This window comes from Panthera tigris, chromosome D1, assembly GCF_018350195.1.
Source record: "Panthera tigris isolate Pti1 chromosome D1, P.tigris_Pti1_mat1.1, whole genome shotgun sequence".
Taxonomy (NCBI): Eukaryota; Metazoa; Chordata; class Mammalia; order Carnivora; family Felidae; genus Panthera; species Panthera tigris.
Genome location: NC_056669.1, coordinates 85913594 through 85934240, shown reverse-complemented (window position 1 = coordinate 85934240; position 20647 = coordinate 85913594). Strand labels below are relative to the sequence as shown.

At 41.0% G+C, this 20647-nt stretch overlaps 1 long non-coding RNA gene across 9 annotated transcripts in view; it reads right to left on the bottom strand.

The window, feature by feature from the left end:
- LOC102950983 overlaps nt 1-20647 on the bottom strand; it is an 88310-nt gene that overhangs the window by 46455 nt on the left and 21208 nt on the right. For 6 of the 9 annotated variants that reach the window (XR_006208090.1, XR_006208087.1, XR_006208086.1 and 3 more), the window contains one exon: nt 12334-12486. This is a non-coding gene — a long non-coding RNA (uncharacterized LOC102950983). Of the gene's footprint in view, nt 1-12333; nt 12487-14342; nt 14427-15447; nt 15549-20647 lie in introns of those variants that run through there. The other 3 variants (XR_006208089.1, XR_006208091.1, XR_006208092.1) reach the window with 2 other exon arrangements.

The following is a 20647-nucleotide window of genomic DNA, read 5'->3' as shown; positions in this document are numbered from 1 at the left end:
ACAATAGCCAAATTATGGAAAGAGCCTAAATGTCCATCAACTGATGAATGGATAAAGAAATTGTGGTTTATATACACAATGGAATACTACGTGGCAATGAGAAAGAATGAAATATGGCCTTTTGTAGCAACGTGGATGGAACTGGAGAGTGTGATGCTAAGTGAAATAAGCCATACAGAGAAAGACAGATACCATATGGTTTCACTCTTATGTGGATCCTGAGAAACTTAACAGAAACCCATGGGGGAGGGGAAGGAAAAAAAAAAAAAAGAGGTTAGAGTGGGAGAGAGCCAAAGCATAAGAGACTGTTAAAAACTGAGAACAAACTGAGGGTTGATGGGGGGTGGGAGGGAGGGGAGGGTGGGTGATGGGTATTGAGGAGGGCACCTTTTAGGATGAGCACTGGGTGTTGTATGGAAACCAATTTGACAATAAATTTCATATATTAAAAAATAAATAAATAAAAAATAAATAAATAAATAAATAAATAAAAATAAAAGTATTCCCTGATGCTTAATTCTAAGGGGTTCTATTCTATCAACAGTAAATCCCTTTTACTTAAATTAGTTTGAAAGGCTTTCTGTTCCTTTCCCATCAGACCATCCTATGTCAATACCATGCCACCTGTATTAGTCAGGGTTCTTCAGAGAAACAGAACCAATAGGAGGGAGGGAGGGAGGGAGAGACAGAGGGAGAGGGAGACGTAGAGAGATTTTTATATTTTTAAGGAATTGGCTCACTTGATTGCAGAGAATAACAAGTCCAAAACCTGCAGGGGTAACCCATTGGCGGGAGACCCAGGGAAGAGGAGCAGTTTGAATCCAAAGGCAGCCTTCTGGCAGAATTCCTTCTTCCTCAGGAGAAATCAGTCTTCTTTCTATAAGGCCTTCAACTGATTGGATGAGGCCCACCTACATTATGGAGGGTAATCTACTTCACTCAAAGTCTACTGAATAAAAAGACTAAACAAAGTCTACTGACTGAGTAAATCTCAACTAAAAAGATAATCTCAACCAAAAAAAAAAAAAAAAAACCTTCACAGAAACATCTGGAATAATGTTTGACCACATAGCTGGGTTGAGACAAAAAATTAACCATCACACCCCCATCTCTGATCCTTAACAGTGGCTGCCTTGAGGACCACGTTGCAAATGATTCTGAAGCCACTTCAGACTCAATAGGAAAGAACACCCCGGTGAACTAGTAACGTCTGCTCTGAGCAGAGAAGGGAGGAGAGGTAGCCTGTGTCATCTGTTTGCTATTCCGTCAATAGAAGTTTTTAGTTCATGCTTATGGAATGAATGAACAAATGACAAATTCTGTCCATTTTGCCATTAAACCTAGGACTAATCTCGATTCAAGCTTGGATTGTTTTGACATTAGCCAGGCAGGCCGAGCAAATTCTCAAGTGTGCCTGAAAACACGCACATGAACCCTCCCAGCAGCTTTGTTAGCAATGTCCCCAGAGTGGAAATAACCCCATTGTCCATCAGCAATACATGTAACAGTTCAGTAAATAAAAAATATTCTGTCACAATGATCATGCCATGATGAATATGGACTAGAGCTCCATACAACACAAGGTGCTCTTACAAACATAATGGAGCAAAAGAAGCCAGATACAAAAGAACAATACATTAATTCCATTTATATAAATTTCCAAGATATGAAAGTAAACTATATTCTATATAGATGCACACTTGGTGTTTTGCTTAAAAAAGCAAAGAAGTGGTCCCCATGAGTGCCACAATAGTGGTTATCTCTAAGAGCATGAGAGGGGTTATGGGGGAAAATTAGCAATAGTATATACATCTTGACTTGGGTGTTAACTTTATTTTTTAAAATTTTTAATGTTTATTTATTTTTGAGAGAGAGAGAGAGAGAGACAGACAGAGTGTGAGCGGGGGAGGGGCAGATAGAGAGGGAGACACAGAATCCGAAGCAGGCTCTAGGCTCTGAGCTATCAGCACAGAGCCCGAATCAGGACTTGAACCCATGAACCATGAGATCATGACCTGAGTCGAAGTTGGATCCTTAACTGACTGAGCCACCCAGGTGCTTCTGGGTATTAACTTTAAAACAACTTGTTAAATGGCTTTTTTCCCCTGTGTGTTAAACTTGACAACCAGAAACTTAAAAAAGATGTTCCCAAGGTCTCCTTATGCCAATTCCTGAAGGAAAAAAAGAAAAAAAAGCAAACATGCAGGGGACATCATAAACCTCTGACCCACTCCTCATTTAGACTCTGGCTAAAGTGTCCAGTCACTGACTTTCCAGCCCTCTTCCTCACTAGTGTCTACTTTGTACCCTTTCCTGTCTTGCCTCTTCCTCCAGAACAAATGTCTTCATTTTAGTACAGTGAGTAGATTTATAATATAACAAATCTAACAGTTGAAAGTCCTAAAATTCATCCTCAGCAAAACTTGCAAAACAGCTGCAAAAAAAGATGAATGCCACTCGTGGGATCAAAAGCCTAGAAGGGTTTCGTGGAAAAGTTCAGTCGTGTGTGCATGCAAAGTCTATTGTGAGCATACGGCCCCATTAGAGGATAGAGTGTCCGCCCGTCTCATTACGGGCCGGAAGTTTCCGAAGGCTGTCCTTTCTAGTACAGAACCCCTGCTAGGCTCTCGTGATTTGCCTTCTAGGATCCTACGTTTAAAATTCGGAATGCAGCTTAGACAGACACAAGCAGAGGGATTTTAAGGGCAGGTGCCGGAAGTTTATTTTTGCCTCTTTTCATAGTCTCTAGTACTTGGAAATTTTTAGTTAAATATACTTCTTCCCTCTGGAAAACAGATTCACCCCTCTCCCACCTCTGCCTGGGGAATAACAAATTTCATAAGGAAACCTGAAAACCCATAGAGAAATATGCGATGCTTCAGACACCTCATGTCAGACTGGCTGTCACAGACCCCGGTTTGGGTCAGGCTGTTTAAGCATCTTTGGAAGAAGCATTTATCTAGAGGGGTCATTTTATAGATCCATTAAATCTACATTTTCTCTTGGGCTCCTTTCCCTAGCTCCCCTCAATCCTGCTCTAGTCACACACTCTAAAACCCCCCCTTAAGCCTCAGAAATAAATCTCTATAAACTGCCAAGTGTTCAATAAGGCTTTTGCTATATCTCTTTGCAATTAGAATAAATTTACTGCTGGGAGATATGGGGGGAAATATGCAAGGTACTCCTTGGATAAATACACTGCAGCGAGAAAAGTAGAGGCTCTGTAAAAATTATCTCTGTGAATTCAACAAGGATCAAGGTCACTGGAGATGCTACATACCAGGGAATGTTAATTAATGGGCCTGCAGCTGGTGGTACCACTTGGCTGCCCAGCTCCAGCTGCTCGCTCCATATTTCTCTCGTTTGTAGGACCATTCTTGGATCAAATCCCATCTCTTTTTTTCCTCCAAGTACAAAAAGTACATAAGTCTATCCTGGAAGGATGCCAACCTTTCAGAGAACTAAGGAAAGTGTTGTTTCTTAGCTATTTTTATCTCCTTTTTTAAGAAAGGACACTCTATCACCTCGGGAGCTGGATTACTTGTAATCAGCGTTCAGGCTGTGGTCTGAGGTCACCGTTCTGGCACCGTCCACAGGGAGGTGTCCTGAAGACGGAGAGCAGAGAGGGACGCTTGTAACACCCCCTACCCCCGCACCACCCCCCCCCACACACACTAAAGTAGAAGATACCTGAAAAGATGTTTCCCTTCACTATCTTCTTCATGACAAGGTCTGCAATTTAGGCCAGGCTGGAGGCAAGGTCAAAATGCAACCAGAATGCACTCGACATCTCAGAGATGAAGAGAGAAAGAGAGGGAAAAAGACAGGAGAAAAGGAGAAAAGAAAATTCTGAAGAAGAGGCAGAAAGTATTTCTAGCGTCAGGGTAGCCTATTTATTCCACTTAAACCTGCTGGAAAGCATTAAATGAGACCAGGCATGTAAATCACTCAGCACGCTTACCAGGGACACAGGCTGCTATTGTTAATTGTAGTAAAATTTCAGCTAGAACGTAGAATAAAAGTGTTCAATATGGGCCCTCTCCATACTTGCCTGGGAGCTGTATTTAGGCAGTGCATTGTTGTTTTAGCATAGACTTCAGAGTCAGAAAGATCTAGGCTTGTGCACCTGCTCAATCACTTAAGTAGCTATTTGTCACTTGGCTGCTGCATTAGCCTTTTAGACCTCAACTTTGTCATCTGTAGAATGGGGCTAATAATCGTTATCTGTCTCAAGGCTATTGAGTGGATTGAATGAGATACAGCATGTAAAACCTTTGGCAAAGTGTTTGATACCTGGTTAATCTCAATCAATATTCATTGTTATAATTGGGGCTCTTAGAATTGTTTCCATAGGTCAGCAAGGGAAGATGATTCTTTTCCTGGTGGAAAAGTGTTTCAGGAAAAGAGCTGGCCTCTCTGGGCAGGTGAAGACAGCTTAAGAAGAAGTTTTCTTTTTCTTTTTTTTAACGTTTATTTATTTTTGAGACAGAGAGAGACAGAGCATGAATGGGGGAGGGTCAGAGAGAGAGGGAGACACAGAATCCAAAACAAGCTCCAGGCTCTGAGCAGTCAGCACAGAGCCTGACGCGGGGCTCGAACTCACGGACCGCAAGATCACGACCTGAGCCGAAGTCAGACGCTTAACCGACTGAGCCACCCAGGCGCCCCAAGAAGAAGCTTTCTAAAGCAGTGAGAATGGTCCTACTTGCTTCTGTCGTAACAAGCCTTGTTTTTCTTCTCATTTGGAAACTTTCTTTCCTTCAGTGTTACATAGTGGAGGGACTGGGCGTTCTTCCACACGATGACAGACACGCAGATCTCGCCCAGAAATAACAGGGAAATGCCTGACACTGCTTCTTGAAGGAATTCTCCAGGTAGTAATTAAGCCCTCAGCTCCAGGCTCAGGGCCCTGGGGATGGCTGCCCCACTCCCTGCTAAGGGAGGCAACTCGTCATCCGCTTGGGCCCAGTTCCTTCACAAGGGGGACCCAGCTTTACTGAGCCCTTTTTTAGGGAAGGAAGAATGTTCTTAAAAATGGGGAAGTGTTTTCCATTACTACTCCAAACTGTAAAATGATATTTGGGCCTTTTAAAAGACTTGGGAAATTTTCTGATATTAAGGAATATGGATTTAAAGAAGGCTTGGGGGATTAGATTTTTCCTCCTCTTTGAAGCATTTGAAACAACTTTAATCTGCTTTTAGACTTCTATCCAATTTGGTATGGCATTCTAGTAGAGCATTGTTGCCTTCCTTGTGGAACTGATACTTTTGTGCCTCTTTTAAAAGGCATGAGGAGAAATATTTGGGGTGGGGAAAAAATAAAGCTTGAGTTTAAAGGAACAAGATTTCTAAGATTCTTGAAAGACATTTTTAAATTTGTGTTTCGAGTGTAAGAAAATCAAACAAACAAAAGCCTAGTTGTATATGCAACCACAGTGGTCTGACTTACTCATAACTAATTTCCTGTGGTTGGTCTTTCTATGATACATATGGTGCTTTACAATATGCAAAAAAAAAAAAAAATTAAATACTCTCATGTAATAATACTACTCTGGGAGGCAGGTATTATAATCATTTCACCGACAAGAAAACTGGGGCTTAGGGAGTCAAAATTTTGCTTAAATAAAATGTAATATGTCAAGAACTTTAACTTGGGACTCCAGGCTTTGAACCCAACACCTTTTCCACAACATCCCATTACTTTTAACTTCTCATGTGGCCTAGGTAGCCCGTAGCCCCCATCAACTTTCCATGCCTCAGTTTCTTGATCTGTGAGATGAGAACAATACCACTCTGGCTTCCTTTCAGGGACCGGAGGATAGATTTTCCAGGACAAGTCCATCTATCACGTGACCAAGATTTCCAGGAACAATGTACAGTTCAGACAATGAGTCTGAAATAAACATACTTTGCATTATCCCGAGGGATGGGGAATCTGGAGAGGCAGCAGAGGGGAAGGTGGGGACACACTTGTCAGTCTGGGAGACTTAATGCCCTCCAGCTATAAGAGAGGAGGTAAGTGTATGATCAAAGTAAATGAAAACTAAACCAGCTGTGCAAGCCTAGAAGAATACATAGTTTTGAAATACCTAGGAAAATGCTATATTCTTCTTTTTATTTATTTACTTATAACAACTATATCTATTCATTGTTAAAAGAATGAATACAAAAGTGCATTATTAAAAAGTGCATCCCTCCTTCATCTGTTCCTCACCTACTTCGCTTGCTAGACTCCCCACTGTTACATCTGTTTATCTCCTAGAATTTTCTCATTCAAATACTGTGTGTGTGTGTGTGTGTGTGTGTGTGTGTGTGTATGTGTGTGTACATATGCGGGCATTCAGATACACTTTATACAGTTTCACATATGTATTTTTAAATGGGTCATACAACCCATATTGTTCTATAACTTGCTTTTTAAAAATGTTACAATGTATCACAGATACCTAGTCATACAGACCTCTCATTTCCCCCTCCACCCAGTTTTATTGAGCTATGCTTGACAAATAAAAATTGCATATATGTGAGGTGTTCAACATGTTGTTTTGGTTTATGTGTACATTGTGAGATGATGACCACAATCAAACTGATTAACATATCAATCATCTCATATGGTTACCATTTTTTGCATGTGGTAACATCCACTCTTACCAATTTCAAGATGCAATACAGTATTAACTATAGTCACCATGCTGTCCATTAGATCTCCAGAACTCACTCATCCCACATAAACCTATGTACACTTTGACCAACATCTCCCCCTTTCCTCCAAGCCCCAGCCTCCAACAACCACCATTTTAACCTCTGCTTTTTATGTGTTCCACAGTTTTAGGGACCTCTCATTCTTTTTAAAGCATGAAGTGGGCTCTATTGCATGGATATGCCATAGTTTATTTAACTACCTCCCTACAGATGAAGATACAGGTTACTTCTGGTTTTTTTTTTTCTTAACTATTATGAATAATGCTTTGTGGATAAGAATGATGGTTCATTAATATGAAAGAAGACAATTTAGGGATAAGTAGCCTAGAACAAACTTGGGAAAGAAAGATATAATAAAACCCATACCAGTGAGACCTGTCTGGGACACCTGAGACAAGCAGACCCTTCTCAGTTTAGCTCCTCAATATTTCAGATTGCTAGCTAGGGCCAAAGAAAGACTCCAGGAGGAAAAAAAAAAAGTTAAAGAAAGAAAAAATGCACAGCAGCATTTTTGGTTAAATTGGTTAACCAAAGTTGGTCAAATTGAATGACATGTACATCCCAAAGAGAACCAAGTAGAGAAAGTATGTATAAACCCTGTAGAGAAACCGTAGGACGTGTAAGGAAGATTATAAAGCGTAGATTGAAGAAGAAGGAGGAAAATGATGTGACAGTGAGAAAATGTTTCAGCATTTAATTTTTTTTAATGTTTATCTATTTTTGAGAGAGAGAGAGAGAGAGAGAGAGACAGGCAGAGTGTGAGTGGAGGAGGGGCCGAGAAAGAGGGAGACACAGAATCTGAAGCAGGCTCCAGGCTGTCAGCACAGAGCCCAACGTTCATGTAGAGAACGATGCTACTTTCTCCTGGCACTGTTTTTTTTTTAAGTTTGTTTATTTATTTTGAGAGAGAGAACAAGTGTGTGAACAGGGGAGGGACAGGGAGGGAGAGAGAGAGAGAGAGAGAGAGAGAGAGAGAGAGAGAGAATCCTAAGCAGTCTCCTTGCTGTCAACGCAGAGCCCAACGTGAGGCTCGAACCCACAAATCTTAAGATCATGACCTGAGCCAAAGTCGGATGCTTAACCAACGGAGCCACCCGGGCACCCCTAGTTTAAGCATTTAGTTTCCATGTCAGTCCCCATAGGACAGGGGCTGTGTCTTACTCCTTTGCAGCCTTGATACTTGCCATAATTCCTGACAAGCAAAAGGTGCTAATAAGTACTTGAAGAAAAGCAAAGAATCCTACTTTCAAAAGGACCAAGTCTTTTGGACATAAGCCAGGAGAATCTACCTGAATGTAGATAAAATCTCGATTTGTGTAAAAATTATTTTAAAAAGTTTAAAACATTTAGCTTAAGTTGAAAAGCAGTAAGTTAAAAGAATGGTGTCAGTAAAAGCCTCTATTATTTAATTTACTGAACATATTTCTTTGCTTACTCTTCCTTGTGCTTAATTCATTGCCTGCTCAAAAAAACATGTAAAAATTTAAGCTGTAACTAACTGGTCATTGGAATTTTAAAAAATTATTTTTAAAAACTGACATCATTTTCTTGAAGCCATCACCAAGTGCCTCTGTGTGTAGTCACCAGTTGTGTCAGTGGGCTGGTTTCTGCCTCTTGGCTTCAAGGTTCATGTTCCTAAATGGAGTAAAAAGAATCGCATGACCCATGGCATGTCTCCCATCTTGTTAATAGAGAATTCAGGGGGAAAGTTTAAGACGTAATCCTCTGTGTGATGGTCCTAACAACTGGCTAACTATGGTCCAATCAACTAAAGTCTCAGATACTAGGCGTGTGTGTGTGTGTGTGTGTGTGTGTGTGTGTGTACATTCCTTAAGATGTTATTATGAAGAAAAGGATAAGTTCAAGATAAGGGGACTGATATGAGGATTCACTTTTTTAAGAGAGAGAGAGAGAGAGAGAGCACGAGAGTGTGATCAAGGGAGGGGCAGAGAGAAAGGGAGAGAGAGAATCCTAAGCAGGATTCTCACTGTCAGCACAGTGCCCAACTTGAGGCTCAATCCCATGAACCATGAGAGCATGACCTGAGTTGAAATCAAGAGTTGGGCATTTAACCAACTGAGCCACCCTGGTGCTCCAAGGATTCACTTTTTTTTAAATCTTTGGGGATGTTTTATTTTATTTACATATTTTTCTTTTGAGACCTCTATGTCTTTTTTGTTTGTTTTATTTTTAATTTACATCCAAGTTAGTCTGAGGATTCACTTTTTAAAAAAAAATTTTTTTTAACGTTTATTTATTACTGAGAGACAGAGGGAGACAGAGCACAAGTGGGGGAGGGGCAGAGAGGAGACACAGAATCCGAAGCAGCCTCCAGGCTCTGAGCTGTCAGCACAGAGCCGGATGTGGGGCTCGAACTCACAAACCGTGAGATCATGACCCGAGTCGAAGTCGGAGGCTTAACCGACTGAGCCACCCAGGCACCCCCCGAGGATTCACTTTTTAAAAGAGAGAGAGAAGAACCAGCTTGGTCACCCTCACCTTGTACAACAGGGTCAGCAAGTTACCTAAAATTACCTAAAATGGCCAACCCTGTTCTCTATTGGTTGAATTCTCCAGAACAGTAAACCCATACGCATCATGATGACCTTGACACACGAAGGGAAGAAAGATCGAATTAAATTCAGTAGCATTGCTGGTTTTATATTTCAACATCCCATATATTCATTCATTGAACAAACATGAGTGGAAACATTAGATAATCAGAAAGACCATTCTCTAGTCATTCTGAATCAGCAGGATTGCTCTGTTGAGGCTTTTAATCACTTCGGTTCTCATACCGACCTTGAGTTACTCCCTCCCCATCTGGGCAGAAGCTCTAGTTTGTGGTGGAACATGCTACAGAGCACTCTGAACAGTGTGTGGATAAAATTATCTGCCAGGAGGGCACCCACCAGCCTTGGCAGAGAGGAGGAACAAACTACGTAGAAGGCCTTTTTAGAATCATCTTTCAGCAGTGTGGCTCTGAGGGTTGAAAACTGGACTGAGGTCAGCAGTCTTGGGTTCTGGGCCTTCATTACTGTATGGCTGTCTGACACTGGGCCTCAGCTTCTTCATCATAAGATAAAAGAGTTCAATTAGTATCTTCTACTAGTACATGGAATGGGAATACGGATAAAAACCACATAAAGACAAGTTTCCAAAATCTTAAAGACATATCGTTCTTAATAGAGATGAAAAAAAAAACAAAAAAAGATCCTGAGAATTCTAAGAGCACTTCTCTTGGACACCAGTCTTAAGTGTATATTTGCCTCCCCGCTCCCACAAAAACCAGGCATTGTTTGTAAGAGCCTCTCTTTCCTAAAGGAGATCAGCTGTAAACCCTGTCCTTCCTGAAGGCCATGGGAGCCTGGAGTTTGTGCAGGGAGGGACTCAGTGCTGTAAATATGGCACATGGCCCTATGTCAGCAGGACATTCTTACTGTATGTAAGACCCTAGTCTGAAGCTTGCCCGAAAAGTCCTTTCTTTGTAGCTCCCTGAGTTCAGTGAGGCCAATCTGGTTCAGCTAAGCCTGGCCTATCTTCCTTCAGCCAAGTTAGGGCCTCTCAAAAAGAAGTCCTTCACAGGGCCGTTGACTGGCATTTCAGATTGAACCCAATTTGGACCCTGACTGAAACCATCATTTGCTTGATTACCGCCAATTTAGAGGAGTTAGGAAAGGCTCAACCAACACCAGGGCTCTTAGTCTTTGCAACTAACCCACTGTGAGGCAGGTAATGTCTCATGTTATCCTTTTGAACCTATAGACATCTAGAGCTGCTCTATCTAGATTTAAAAATCTTTTAAAAAATTATTTACTTATTTGTTTTGAGAGAGAGAGGGAGAGAGACAGAGAGACAGAGACAGAGAGAGGAGAGAGAGCACACAAGTCGGGGAGGGGCAGACAGGAGAGAGGGAGAGAGAATCCCAAGCAGCCTCTGCATTGTCAGCACACAGCCCAATGTGAGGCTCGAACTCACAAACTGTGAGATCATGACCCGAGCTGAAATTAAGAGTCAGATGCTTAACCAACTAAGCCACCCAGGTGCCTCTAGAAGAACCAAATCTCAAAGATGAGTTTTCTGTATTGGTTGTGGAGTTTCTGGAATTGGTTCTCTAATCTGGTTAGATTTAAAGGCACTAATGGCTGTATTTCCTGTAGCACTGATAATCCATGGTGTGTTGTGATAATAGAGATACACAAAATACGAGCACTGGATGCTCCTAAGCAAATATATACAAAAGGCAAGGTTCTGGGTGGCCACATAATATACTTTTTCAAAGGAAATCCATTGCTGGCTCTCATAAGAAAGAGTTATCCCCACTTAGTCCCCTTTCCTGTTAATAGACTCATCGCTGACCTAAAGAATTTGGCTTTGCAAATGGCTGGCTTCACTTTGCTGGTTGCTGAAAGCCCCTGGGTTTGGGAGCAGCAGTCTGGAGGCAGCACATCTTGTGTTACTTGGCCAGGAGAAATCTCATGAAGCAACACGAAATGGTGTCTATTTGGGTCATCTGTTTGTTTCCTGCCTCACTCTTCTATTTTTAAGAGTCATTGTAATATTAACAACGACTATGACAACAGTGATCACTCACATGGCACATAGCTCTCAGACTGTACACAGATTCATGTAGTTAATTTTTACAACACTATGAGGTAGGTATTATTAGTCCCATTTTACAGATAGGGAAATGGAGGCAAATCCAAATAGCTAATGAACAGGGAGCAAGGATTTGAACTGGCTCCAGGATCTATGCTCTCAGCACACTTGGATGATTAATAGGTCACTGTTGCATCCTAGCCAAGCCACTCAGTGGTGAGATGATCTTGAACTGGACCCTAAAACTCTTTAAGCCCCTGTCTCTGAATCTTACCATGGGAATAAGAACAGCTCCTGGCTGATGGAATTGCTGTGAGACTAAACCAAGATGATAAATGTAAACGGCTCAGTTCAGGGGCATCTGGGTGGCTCAGTTGGTGAAGCATCCAACTTTGGCTCAGGTCATGATGTCATGGTTTGTGAGTTCAAGCCCCATGTTGGGCTCTGTGCTGACAGCTCAGAGCCTGGAGCCTGCTTCGGATTTTGTGTCTCCCTCTCTCTCTGCCCCTCCCCCACTCACGCTCGGTCTTTCAAAAGTAATAAACATTGAAAAAATTTTAAAAAGGGGCTCAGTCCAGGGCCTACGCATTGAAAGGGCTCAGTAAATAGGCTTCACATTCATTAAGACACCAATGTACTATGGGCACAGTCAACTCAGCCCAGTTCTGACACCAGTGACAGAAGGAAAGAATGCTTAATAGCGAGCAGGTGACCGCAACACTGTAGGACAGGCAGCTCTAGACTCAGGAGCACAATGTGAAGAGCTGGGACACTCTGGCAACACGTTTGTTTTTCCAAAACAGGCTAGAAAAATATTGCTTTGGGAAAAATATTTACTGCTCCTTGTTCTAGAGAGGTGGGTCGAGCCCGTGACCAGGAGCTACTAAAGTTGCTCTGCTGTTCATAGACAGGCTGGCTGTCTCCCATCCCTCCCGCCCTGACACCATTCATTTGACTTGGCTTATCATCTCTGATGGGCCACAAGGACATCCTCCCCTGCATAGACCTTGTGAGTCCCAGTTAACAACTTACCTGATGGAACATCTTTATTTTAGGAGGTGAGGCTGAGAAGTGAGGGAACGAAGCTCCAGATGCCCACATGTGTCAGCCTTGGTTTGAATAATGGGAGGTCACAGGTCAGCAGTCCAGGCTGGAGAGAGTTCACTAAACTATCTAAAACAGATCCTGAAGTAAAGGAACAAAGAAAAATTTTATCAAAAATAAAAATTAAATATATCCATACAGTGGAATATCATTCAACCACAGAAGGCAATGGAGTACTTCTACAGGCTACTGCATGGATGAACCTTGAAAATATTATGCTAAGTGAAAGAAGCCAGTCACAAAGGACCATATGTTGTATGATTCCACGTATAGGCACACTTTGTAAATGTAAAATCATACAGGATGTGGAAAGTAGATTAGTTATTGCAGGGGAAGGAAAAGGGCCTGATGGATATGGAGTTTCCTTTTGGCTCATGGAAATGTTTGGCATTGTGCAATGGTGATGGTTGCACAATATGGTGAATAAACCAAAACCACCATTGAATCGTACACTTAAAAAAGTTAAAATGACATTTTATGTTAAGTGACTTTTATCTCAAATCAAAAATTAAGCAATAAACTCTAACATTCTAAAACAAATACATATATCAAAAGGGTATGAATTTTAAAACCGTATTCTTCATATCTTTTCCTACACCTTCTAAATTTTCTACAATAAGCATGAATTTCTTTAAAGAAAAATTTTTATTTTGAAGCAATTCCAGAGTCAGAAAGTTGCAAAGATAGCACAGAATGGTCCTGGATACCCTTACCCATTTCCCTCTGTAGTTACATCTTATTTAACTATAGTACAATATGAAAGCCAGGAAATCGACATTGGTACAGTGTGTGTGTGTGTGTGTGTGTGTGTGTGTGTGTGTGTGATTTTATTGCATGTGTTGTTTTGTGTGAGCACCACTGCAATATAGATGCAGAACCATTCCACCACTACAAAGATCACCCTCATACTACCCTTTATAGCCACACTAAGCTTCCTCCTTCCCACCTCCTGCTCATCTCTAGAATTCCATCTCTATAATTTCACAAATGTGATATAAATGGAATCATACAGTTTGTGACCTTTGGAGATTTGCTTTTTTCACTCAGCATAATGCCCTCGAGGTCCTTCCAGGTTGTTGCATATATCAATAGTTGGCTTTTTTGTTGTTGTCGAGTTTGATTCCATGGTATGGCAGACCATAGTTTAACTATTTATTGATGGATGTTTTAGCATTTTGCACATTTTGGCTATCGCCAATAAAGCTGCCATGAATATTTGTGTTCAGGTTTTTTTCATTTCTCTCCGGTAACTGCCCAGGGATAATTTGCTGGGTCATATGGAAAGTCTATGTTTAGGTTTTTTAAGTTTTTATTTATATAAGTAATCTCTACACCCAATGTGGGGCTCAAACTCATGACCCCGAGATCAAGAGTCACATGCTCCACTGACTCAGCCAGCCAGGCGCCCCTATGTTTAGTTTTTTTAAGAAACTGCCAACCTATTCTCCAGAGTCAATGTACCATTTTACATTCCCACCAGGCATGTATGAGAGACCCAATTTCTCTGATTCCCTGTCAGCATTTGGCATTGGCATTGTCGTTATTTTTTTTACTTTAGCTACCTTAATAGATGTGTAGTAGTATCTCATCATGGTCAAATGAATTTCGTTAATGGCTAGTGATGGTGAACAACTTTTCATGTGCTCATTTGCTGCCTGTATACCCTCTTTGATGCTATGGCTCTTCTGTTGTCCATTTTCTAATTAGGTTGTTTGTTTTTCCTGTTGAAATTTGAGAGTTCTTTATATATTCTTGATACAAATCCTTAGTCAGATGTGTGGTTTGCAAATAATATTTTCTCCTAGTCTGAAGCTTGTCTTTTCCTCCTCTTTACATAGTCTTTCACACAGCAAAAGCTTTTAATTCTTTAGAAGTGTGATTTATCTTTTTATTTTCTTTTATGGAATGTGCTTTTGGTGTCAGGTCTAAGAACTCACCATCAAGCCTTAGATCTTGCAGATTTTCTCCTTCAAGTTTTACAGTGAAGAACTACTTTTTGAAAGGACCTTTTTTTCTAAAAGAAAGACATGGCTATTTGGAATACAAAGAAAAACTCAATGGGGAAAGTTAAAACCACTAATAAAACCAACATCCAGAAATATGTTTGGTATTAGATGCCAGGACTTGCAACTTAATAAAAATGTCACCTCCTTTATAATGGGAAAACAGAACCCTCCACCAGTAAACTGCACTATTGAGTACCCATCAGAGTGCTGAGGGAGAGGTGCTTCTCTTAATGCCAAGATCGGCTGGGGGAGTTGCCGTTCGGAAAAGGCTAAGAACTACTGACCCAAACAGTGAAACTCATGTTTACGAACCACAGCTGTTAGTCACAGACTGTAATTGCCCCACTAGATAAAGAAGCTATTTAAGAGAGCAGGTTGCTGTAGCTGAAAAGAAACAGAAAATAGTCTTTTGGAAATCACAGGATTGTAACTAAGGGGAACATCAGGTTTGAAGGTGGGGCGGATCGTTGTGTATTCCCTGGCTTGAGACAGGCTGATCTTGCATGAAGATCTTGCAAGATCCCAGCCCTGGCTGATGTTCTGTTTTGCTGGAGAGACTGGTTGAGGTTCTCTTTTTCAAGTCCTGCCATGTGGGGGCTTCCAACGACTAGAATCCTTCCAACCTACACACTTCTGATTCCTAGGCATGTGGAACTTTGCCTCTTGTCCTGCCCTCCTCACCTGCCTGACATGTTGGTCACAGGGTAATAGCTGTGATGAGAGTAATGGACTCTGGGGGAGTACTCATCCCCCTGCCTCACCCCACCACCTCCAAGCAACAGACATGAGCTAGTCTTAAAGCATTAGATACTTCAGGGGCATGGCTCCCTACCCCTCACCACCAACCTTCTGATAAGTTGGTATTTTAAGAAAGGACATTTTTAGGGAAACTTGAAGGGAATTTTGAAAGGGTGAAACTTGCAGTTTAAATTGCTTAGCGATGTTAGGAAACAGTCCTGAATTTGATTTGGTTAGGAAACAGTCCTGAATTTGATCTAGATTTTCAAACATCTAGTTTGCACTCATTGGAACTTACCTGAAGTACTTAATTATGTACTTGCAAAGAAAATCCTATTTTTTGATTGCCAAGTAAGAATCACTTTTGTTTGCTGAATAGTGAGGAATCAGGCAAAACCTCTGGATGGTGACAGACACATAAAATTTCATAAAAATTTAGATTAAAAGTTAATTGTGTGGTAAAAATTGCAACCTAAATGTCCATTAACTTAAATTACAATATATCCATACAAAAGCTCAGCATTTATTGTCATGGAAAGGTTTCTACATATATTGAATTTTTAAAAGCCAGCTTTAGAAATTAACAAGTAGAATTTGATCCTATTTCTAAAAAGGCATTGGGAAAGAATATAACAAGACATTATCAGTGGTAATCTTTACATGATGAAGTTATGGAGAATTTTACTTTATTTTTTATTTTTTTCTGAGTTTTCCAAATCTAAATTCATCGAGCTTATATTGCATTAATAATCAGAAGAAAACGTTCCCATCCATAGTCATAGGGCTACATGTTAAACAGAACTGTATATACAGCTTACAATTGTATGTATTACTAGTTTTATAAGTTATAAAAACTCATATCTTAAAGTAGTCAAAAGGGATAAAGAGTATAAGGTGAAAAGTAAGAATTCTCTCTCTTATGAATCCAATTTAACTACTGACAACAGGAATATACATATTTAAAATAAAACTTGGAGCACCTGGGAGGCTCAGTTGGTTAAGCGTCTGACTTCGGCTCAGGTCATGATCTTACAGCTCATGGGTTCAAACCCCGCATCAGGCTCTGTGCTGACAACTCAGAGCCTGGAGCCTGCTTCAGATTCTGTGTCTCCCTCTCTCCCACTCATGCTCTGTCTCTCTCTCTCTCTCTCTCTCTCTCTCTCTCAAAAATAAATAAACATTAAAAATTTTTTTAATAAATAAATAAAATAAAACTTGATTAGTGAGAGATCTGAAAAGCAGAAGCTAACGTTAAAGAAGTATGAGACAACCTTGAAAACAAGGGAATGAAATTACCAGCCTAATGCCAACCACTTCTCAGCCCACAGCCAGAATACCCCCCTTACAATCACATGGCCCTTCTAATAAGGGAAATCAGCCTCTTTACACTCTGAGCATGTGGGTCCCAACAGACTCCCACACCTAGCCAGGCATGCAAATTAGAATGGGCCCTAACACCCACATGAATCAAGTCACGTTCGAATTACAGAGCACATTTGGATGGCAAGTCACAGAAGCAGCAAGTGCTGCTCCTGGGTGTGTGGAAGACTCTTCCTGTCTTCTGTACCCCTCCCAACCCTCACTTGTTTATTCAATAGTTGACTCCCAATCCTCAGTGCTTTGGCTTAAATGTCACTTTTTCAGAGAAGAGAAAAGTTGGCTTGGCTGAATTGGCATAGCCCCTTCCCTTATTTTCTGTCATCATCCCTGATCATATCTTTGGGAACACTTATTACCATTTGTAATTTTTAATTTTGTGTATTTACGCCTGACCTCTGCCTTCCCTCTCTCCCCAGACTGTAAACTTCGTAAGGGCAGGGACCTTGTGTGTATGTGTGTGTGTGGGTAAAATATGGCTTTGTTTAGCAAGCTTTTAGCCCATAATAGGTATTTAATAAACACAGTGTAAACAAGATGGACAACTTTAAAAGTCCATTTTTGAGATGAAACTCTAATTTCATTAATGTTTTAGATAAGACTGACCCTTGACAAGTAGGGCTGTTTATTTCTTCATTCATTCTTCCATTCATTCAACCAACAAACTTTTATTAAAAGCCTACTCTTTGTAAGACTCTGTGCTAAGTACTGGGGACAGAGGTGCCTAGCAAGGAAGACAAATAGAAACAGGTGAATATGATCTAGGGAGACATGATCTAGGGAGATATGGGTAATTGGGGTTTTGGGGAAGCATGGAGCTATTTCCTGGACCTTGAGAACCACAGCTGAGTTTTTCTCCACCATTACCCTATGACATCCATTCAAACCCAACAATGTCATACCCAAAATTATGACTAGGGTCATCTGTGTATCTGTCAGTATGTATAGAAAAGATTATAATCAGGAGCGCCTGGGTGGCTCAGTTGGTTAAGGGGCCGACTTCAGCTCAGGTCATGATCTCACAGTTCATGAGTTCAAGCCTCGCGTCGGGCTCTGTGCTAACAGCTCAGAGCCTGGAGCCTGTTTCAGATTCTATGTCTCCCTCTCTCTGTTCCTCCCCTGCTCACACTCTGTCTCTCTCTCTCAAAAATAAATAAAGATTAAAAAAAAAAAGAAAAGATTATAATCAACGTTTTTAAACAGAAAATTGTATAAGGGAGTGACACCATAGCAAACAAATAAGAAACCAGAGGCACAGTTTGAAAAGCTGCCTCTGCAAAGAAGGGTTTTATAAAGTGCACTCTGTCTCTTTTTGTCCTTCCCTCCATCCTTCCTCCTTCCCTCCTTCCTACTATTCTCTCTCACACACAGCTCAGACACAAGACATGGAGAAACAAATGTTTTCTGACTCGATGACTTCAGCGGATTAGTGCTCCTTTGAAAGTGATATTGTTACAGCCATAATGTGTTTATGTGTAACACAGACATCTTTATGTATAATGCAGACGTGTCTGTGTGGGGAACATTAACATCCTGGCCTTGTCATTTAGTGAGGTAGGAAGTTCAGCCTAGGACTAAAGATCCCCTAAAGCTTTGGGGAATCTTGATACAGGAGAAGGAGGGAGCAGGAGAGAACAGGGGAGATTTCTTTAAGGATTATTTCTCTTTTTTTCCCCTCTCTTGGGCTTAACTCCTACTCTCTGAGAAACAACCCTTTTCCAACACAGCTGGGATGGTTGTCAGGCAGAGGTATCCTTGCTGAGGATAGTAGTCATCCAAAAAAGGGTCAAGCAATCAGAAGATGCTGGAAAATCACAGAGATACCACAATGAGAGTTCCACTTTATAATAACGTGATGGCAAAGCTGTAACAATACTGTAACAATATGAAACAATATGAAAGTATATAAATAAAAAAGTTAGTCTAGCTTCTCTGCTATTCCACTCCCCAAAGCAGCAGTACTCAGTAGAAATGTAATGTGAGCCATATATGTAATTTAAAGTTTTCTAGTAGCCACATTAAAAAAGTAAAAAGGAACAGGTGTAATTAATTTCAATGATATATTTTATTTAAAATAATGTATCCCAAATATTACTACTTCAACATATAATCAACATTAACAAATTATTCATAAAATATACAATTATTATGGAGATATTTACTACTTTTGGTACTAAGTCTTCTAAATCTGGTGTGTACTTTTCACTTACATCTCAATTTGGATGCTAAATTTTCATTGAAAATACTTGATCTGTATTTAGATTTCACAAAACATACAGTTGAAGTACCTGTTTTTAAATTAAATATGAAGTAGTTAAAATTAAATTAAACTTTATTTTTAAAGTTTATTTATGTATTTTTGAGAGAGAGAGAGAGAGAGAGAGAGAGAGAGAGAGAGAGAGGGAGAGGGGTAGAGAGAGAGGAGAGAGAATCCCAAGCAGGCTCCATGCTGCCAGCGCAGAGCCCGATGCAGGGTTCGAACTCATGAACCGTGAGATCGTGACCTGAGCCAAAATCAAGAGTCGGAAGCTTAACTGACTGAGCCACCCAGGCATCCCAAAATTAAATAAAATTTTAAAATCCAGTTCCTAGTTACACCAGCTACATTTTGAACTTAGTAGTTACACGTGGCTACTATACTGAACCGTGCAGCCCCACAGGAAGCCACATTACTTTTGGTGTGGAACTTTTTCTCTAGGCATATGCATATAAATATATAACTAAATATAATATACATTACACACACCTGGATTTCATTTCAGAAAAATATAATCACACTATATATAATTTTTACTCAGCAATTTAATTTTTTTCATTTAAAGTTATATTTGGGATATTTTTCTTTTTTAGTACATATGGACGTGCATTCTTTATTGTGGTTGTATCGTAGATTTATTTAGCCACTTCCCTACTAGTGGACACAAAAGTTGTTTTTTATGTTTTGCAGTTATAAACATCCATGCTTGCATACTTATCCTAGTATTTCCACAGGATACACCCCAAGAATTGACACCCGGCCAAGGGCATGTACATTAAAACATTTGGAAGCTAGTGCCCTCCCAAATAGTTGTGCCAAATTTTAACCTACACACTTGGCTGGCATTCCTTTCCAGCATCTATAGATGCTCCAAATGTCAGAATCCTAAAACATCAGGAAGAAAAGATCTTATAGCTCATCTATTCCAGTCCCTTTATTTCATGGACCAGGAAAATCAAACCTAAGCTGTGGGAAAAGGCTATGCAGCATGTTTATCACCAAGCTGGGACTCGAGCAGCTCTCAGGTTCTTGCCCTCTGTCCCACCATGCACGGTGGAGCTGGGCAGAGTCTTTGGAAGCATCCTGGGGAAGAACATCCCTCCTTGGGCTCAGCCTACCTCCCCCTCCTCCTGCACTTTGTCATTATCAGCTGGCACTGGCTGAGATCAGCAGGCCTTTCAATGGAGCATCACCTTACGCCTCAGTGAACCACGAGCGGGAGCCAAGGGAGACTTTTCCTGGACATTTGTATCCAAAATTAAATTCAATCTGCTCAAATGCTTGCTACAATTTCAAAGTGTGCCTTTTCCCTGCCTTTCTTCTGCTAAATACAGCCAAATCATGGACCCAGGCAGAAGGGGGGAAAAAATAGGTGTTTTGTTTCATGCAGAAATAGACTCCACCATTCAGCAATTCCTGGCGGGCCAGCTCAGACACATTCCAGCTTTCATAGGAGTCACTTTGGGAGGACAGAGGCAGAAGGGCATGTACATCCTTTGGGGAGAAGGTGGTTCCCTTTAGCTACCCTCCAGCTGGTGAGGCCCGTGAGATATTACCGGCAACTCACATGCCAGCAAGATGGGCTCCTCTGAAGACTGTACCCCTCCCTTCAGCTCCCTGGAACTTTATAGATCCCACGAACACAAGAGCTACCTCGTGGAATCCTTGCGGGTAAACTCCGTGCTCAAATGCTCATTGGTGGCAAAGTGGGGCCTGGAAACCAGCTCTCCTCTGTCTCCAAAACATTTCCCTCTTCCCCATCGGTCAGTCCCTGTCCCCATCCATACCCTGCACAGGCACAGAGGGCTTGGTTTCTCTGCTACCTGCTGCCTACACCTCCAGCCCAAACTCATTACAGGCATTA